This window comes from Mytilus edulis, chromosome 2, assembly GCF_963676685.1.
Source record: "Mytilus edulis chromosome 2, xbMytEdul2.2, whole genome shotgun sequence".
Taxonomy (NCBI): Eukaryota; Metazoa; Mollusca; class Bivalvia; order Mytilida; family Mytilidae; genus Mytilus; species Mytilus edulis.
This window is the reverse complement of record NC_092345.1, coordinates 12073826-12079825: the sequence shown is the minus strand read 5'-3', so window position 1 is coordinate 12079825 and position 6000 is coordinate 12073826. Positions and strand designations below refer to the sequence as shown.

The 6000-nt window shown below is 34.8% G+C and overlaps 1 protein-coding gene across 1 annotated transcript in view; it reads left to right on the top strand.

The window, feature by feature from the left end:
- Positions 1–6000, top strand: part of LOC139510144 (U4/U6 small nuclear ribonucleoprotein Prp4-like) — a 28727-nt gene continuing 22727 nt past the window's right edge. The window contains exon 1 of the mRNA XM_071296463.1: positions 1–123. The gene's annotated coding sequence lies outside the window, so the exon portion shown is untranslated. The remainder of the gene's footprint in view (positions 124–6000) is intronic.

Here is a 6000-nt window from a genome sequence, read left to right as displayed (position 1 = left end):
GTTTGAATCTTGGCTTGATCGAGAAACCGGAAGTTCCAAATCCAATATGTCTGCGCCCATGTATCGAAAAAAAGCGCAGTTTTAGCGTATTTTTCCAGTAATTTTCTGTTATAAATTCAAACCGTAAGTTAAAAAAAATCACCAAACATCAAATAATTTAAACAATGGTATTGCTTGTTACTCTAATGGGTGTCCTAGCGATCTTTTGTCATGTATCTCGCTCATTAATGATTAAATAAAAGTCTATAGTAAAGAGATGATTTTTAGATTTCAATGTTAAAGTCAAGACAGTTTGGAAATGACCCTCTTTCATTAAATGACATTTAGTTTTTTCCCTAAGAACTTGTGGGTTAGGTAATTTTACCTGACATCCCATTTGCCGATGATTTGCCATTGGATATATGGTTCCATGGGGTATATATTATGTCGGTTAAAAGCTCATTAGAGCTTATGTTTGTCTATGTTTTATATACCATGCCGACTCTAAATAAAGCTTATTTATTTATTATTTATTATAGTATCAGGTCCGTTCGCGCCCAATATACTTTCTCACCCTACACGTTCGCACCTCACTTGTTCGCCCCCGAAGTCTGTTCGCACCATACACGTTCGCGCCCAATTTATAAAGGTAACTGTAACGTGTAACCGGGCGGGGACGTTTAGATATTTTTATCCTCGGGTTCGTACCAGTTTCCTGGATTTGAAAAGCATTTCAAAAGTTCTAAAGTCAATTAAATGTTTACACTATCTCTATCAAATATGAAACAAATACTATAATACATAAAACGAATTTCAACACCTATCAACCTAATCCGAACTTGTTGAATCAAAACTGTTTAAAACCCTTTCTGTCCGATACTGTTTAAAACCAACTGTTTGAAACTATAGTCTGGAACCTAAATGTATAGAACTGGTTTGAAACCTAAATGTATAAAACTGGTCTGGAACCTAAATGTTTGGAACCTGTCTGGAACCTAAATGATTGAAACTGGTCAGACGGTTTGGAACTATTGTCTGAAACCTAAATGTTTGGAACCTGTCTGGAACCTAAATGTTTGAAACGGTTCAGACGGTTTGGAACTATTGTCTGAAACCTAAATGTTTGGAACCTGTCTGGAACCTAAATATTTGGAACCTGTCTGGAACCTAAATGTTTAAAAACGGGACTAAACCTTAATGTATCAAACCGGCTGAACCGAAATGTATCAAACGGGCTGAAACCTGAATAAAACGAATGTATGGAAACTATTCAAACTGTTGTAAACTTTGTACGTATGAAACTTTATTGAAATATATTTATAAAACTGTTGGAACAGGGTAGCACTAAGGTATGGTTTAACAGCAAACACTCACTGCAATAGTGAGAGATGTGGAACGCAAAACCTTAGCACTAACCCTGTTTATACAACTTCTACGGAACCGAAACTATTTATATCTTCTCAACAGGTTTCAAACACTCCACTTTGTTTGAATACTCCTGCTACTCGTCTTTAAATATTAACGGTCCTACCTTTTTAATCTTCTTCTTCCGACGTCTCCGATAAGAATGACAATTTACACTGGATAAGCTAACCACTATTTATACTTCTAACGCGGACCTCGAAGAGAGCACCCTAGTAACAACTGTACAGGTAAGCGTCTGATAGCAACCAAGGATAAAGGGATGATTTTAGATACAGTTTTCAACGATGAACGGATGATATGGGAAACTAATAGAAATATCGGAAAATATATAACTGTAGAACTATTATAACCTTCTTAAACTGCAAATTCGTAACACTACCCACGCCTCCGATTTCATGCGTCCTCGCATGAGTTTTACAATTTTATACTGACTTAATCAAAACACAATCAAAACTGTTCTCGTTAAAACTAGCTGACACCATACCAAGGTTCTACTTTAAACCTCAATGTATCCACTCATTCCGCAGAATATCTCTCCCAGCAACTGTTTGTACACCGAGGGTTATACCATGATAACCAACTAATGGCTTTCCTACAACAATCTGTTGACAAACGTCAGACCTAGGGGTACCTTAGCCTACTCACAGTTCCGGGGTTCCTGTCAGCCTCTTTCGACTTGCATGTTCTTTCTGTTTTGTTTGTTAACTTTCTATTTTCAAAATATCCTACTTTAATTCATATTTGTACAAGCAACTGAATACTGAACTTAAATTAAATTTTGACCAGATATAACCGTTTCAAATATAATATTTTGAGTACCACTTGAAAAGTTGTGTTGCCAAAAACCAGTTTAAAACAATTTTGCCTCACAACAGGCCACTTACGGACCCCTCAATTAGAGTTGTTGTAAAGGGTTCTTTAACGTGCACAGGATGTGGTACTTCCTGAACACGGGACCTCGGATTTAAGGTCCCCATCCGACGGACGGACAGTCATAGACAATCACAAAATACTAAACAGAAATGCTCGACAAATCCCACCGCTGAGCCACCATTTGTAACGTGTAACCGGGCGGGGACGTTTAGATATTTTTATCCTCGGGTTCGTACCAGTTTCCTGGATTTGAAAAGCATTTCAAAAGTTCTAAAGTCAATTAAATGTTTACACTATCTCTATCAAATATGAAACAAATACTATAATACATAAAACGAATTTCAACACCTATCAACCTAATCCGAACTTGTTGAATCAAAACTGTTTAAAACCCTTTCTGTCCGATACTGTTTAAAACCAACTGTTTGAAACTATAGTCTGGAACCTAAATGTATAGAACTGGTTTGAAACCTAAATGTATAAAACTGGTCTGGAACCTAAATGTTTGGAACCTGTCTGGAACCTAAATGATTGAAACTGGTCAGACGGTTTGGAACTATTGTCTGAAACCTAAATGTTTGGAACCTGTCTGGAACCTAAATGTTTGAAACGGTTCAGACGGTTTGGAACTATTGTCTGAAACCTAAATGTTTGGAACCTGTCTGGAACCTAAATATTTGGAACCTGTCTGGAACCTAAATGTTTAAAAACGGGACTAAACCTTAATGTATCAAACCGGCTGAACCGAAATGTATCAAACGGGCTGAAACCTGAATAAAACGAATGTATGGAAACTATTCAAACTGTTGTAAACTTTGTACGTATGAAACTTTATTGAAATATATTTATAAAACTGTTGGAACAGGGTAGCACTAAGGTATGGTTTAACAGCAAACACTCACTGCAATAGTGAGAGATGTGGAACGCAAAACCTTAGCACTAACCCTGTTTATACAACTTCTACGGAACCGAAACTATTTATATCTTCTCAACAGGTTTCAAACACTCCACTTTGTTTGAATACTCCTGCTACTCGTCTTTAAATATTAACGGTCCTACCTTTTTAATCTTCTTCTTCCGACGTCTCCGATAAGAATGACAATTTACACTGGATAAGCTAACCACTATTTATACTTCTAACGCGGACCTCGAAGAGAGCACCCTAGTAACAACTGTACAGGTAAGCGTCTGATAGCAACCAAGGATAAAGGGATGATTTTAGATACAGTTTTCAACGATGAACGGATGATATGGGAAACTAATAGAAATATCGGAAAATATATAACTGTAGAACTATTATAACCTTCTTAAACTGCAAATTCGTAACAGTAACGATGATTACGAACTATTTTCAACACATAATAAAACTCTGTAAGTATCCCAATTCCTTTTGAAACAATGACAAAGAAATTTTTATAGCAATACACTAACCAAAACATGATTAAGATTTTATAAACACATAAAAAATGTTTTCATAATCTCCCTTTATTTAGAAACAAAGAAGAAAAAATATATAGAGAGTTCATTTTTGTAATACACTAAACCTTACTAATACCTAAACATGATATAAAACTCGGTAGAATTGGGCGCGAACGTGTAGGGTGCAAACGGACTTTGGGTGCGAACGTGTAGGGGGCGAATGCGATTGGTCGCAAACGGACCTGGATTCGTTCCATGGCTATGGGTATGTCCAATGGACCTGGTTTCTGATCACCCCCATGGCCCCATCTCATCTGCTAATAGGCCAAGCACTCTGAGTGAAAGGTTCCATTTTGTTAGCAATTATATCCATTAGACTATTTTATATCGTACATGTTTTTATTATAACAAATGAATTGTTTGATACATATACAATTCATTCCACATATACCGTATGGCTCTGATGTTGGTAGGAATGATATTTGTGCAAGTTGTGCAGCATTTTTCTGTCCAAACAGCAAGCTATTAAGGGCTCCAAAAAATAGACTTAGGACAGGTACAAACAAATGCAACAGGTTTAAACGTTTTAATAGGTAACAACATTCACCCTTACCTAAATCAATAGTGTAACATCACAACATAGAAAGACACACTATAAAATATCAATTGAAATGGCTTAACACAATCATAAGACATAATATGAGGCAGGCATTACCTGTGAATGGGGACGAAGTTTGTTTAAATTATTTTTTTTGTATTTTAAATATTTGTTAGAAAAAAGATACGGAAATACCGTAACGTTTCCGATTTTGGTTCTGTTGTTAGGGATTTTACCATACCTGTCAACTGACCCGGATTCTGCGGGTGTGACTCGAGATTTTCACAATTCTGAGGGATCACCCGGATCACCCGCCGGGTCATTGAAATAACCCGGAAATTCCGAAAATTGACCCGATTTCACCCGTATTTCTTAGCCTTGAGATTGATTTTCATAAGTAATATTCCTTTGAAATACCGGCAAATTCGTAATTCTTCCATAAACATGCAGTTCATCTAGCTATGTAAACTGTCAAATTAAGTGACCCATTAAGTGCATGGCTTCACTTGACAGCTTTGGTGTCAAACACACTGTTGATTAACACCAATTACCTTCGCTTCAGGTCGTAAATAAATTGCCCTGTTGTTTTACAAAGATATTTCAACTAAGAGTTACTTCCCCTTATTTGTCACCATTCAAAATTATTCCTTAGATTTACGTTTTATGGGTGAAAAAGATTAAATCATAATAATATAAAATTCAAATACATATTAAAAAAATAACTTTTCATTATTTTTATACTTTTATACAATTTTTAAAAAAAAAGTTGAAAATTATTTTTTACATTTATACTTCCTTTAACTGTATTACTATATTTTATCATAGTCTAATTTCCTTATCAATTGAGAGATGAATGTTCATACATGTAATACCTCTACATGGTATGTTTAAAGGCTACATAGCCAGTAGTCTCATTTTAAAATTACATTTGAAAAATAAATTTTAGATGATGACAAATAGTAAAGGACATAAGACTGTGATACACAAGTTAATAAAAATCTTTAAAAGTGTAATGAAATAATAATAAATAAGATTTAAAATGACTTAACCAAGTGAACATGCATTGATGTTTTGGTGTCTTTGATATACATTAAAAGAAAATGTACCATAAATACTGAAATTCAGCTCGAAAAAGTCATGACCTGCATTTTCATCGTCACAGGTTGACAGGTATGTTTTACTTGTGACGTTATTTAAGTTATGATGTCATGTTCAATGTAAACAAAGAAGCGCAATGCATCAGGTAGGCCTAACGTTTATTCATACCAAAGACAAAGAATGATTAAAAATGAAATATTGGTATTGTGTTCCTTGAGTTCCTATATTTTACTAGACTAATCAAAGTCTCACGACAACAAGACCGGAAGAAGGAAGTAGAGTTATGTGTTCTGCGCAGATCCGGAAATTAAAAAACACGACAAAAAAACATTGAATGATTTTTAGTTCATTAGTACAATGAAAAATTCAGGAAATTTTCCCGATTTTTTAAATTTTTTTATTGAATTTTCTACTGTAATAGGGGACTTCATCCCCATATGAAAACAAACAAGTGAATATACGCTGAACGAATAAATTTGATCTATGACACAATGTAAATACAAAATCAATAAAATAAGGGATTAGAATAGATAATTAACAATTTCATAAAGTCAACCTTATCCTTGAACAAAATGCCGCCATAGACATTGTTCATGATATACAATGTA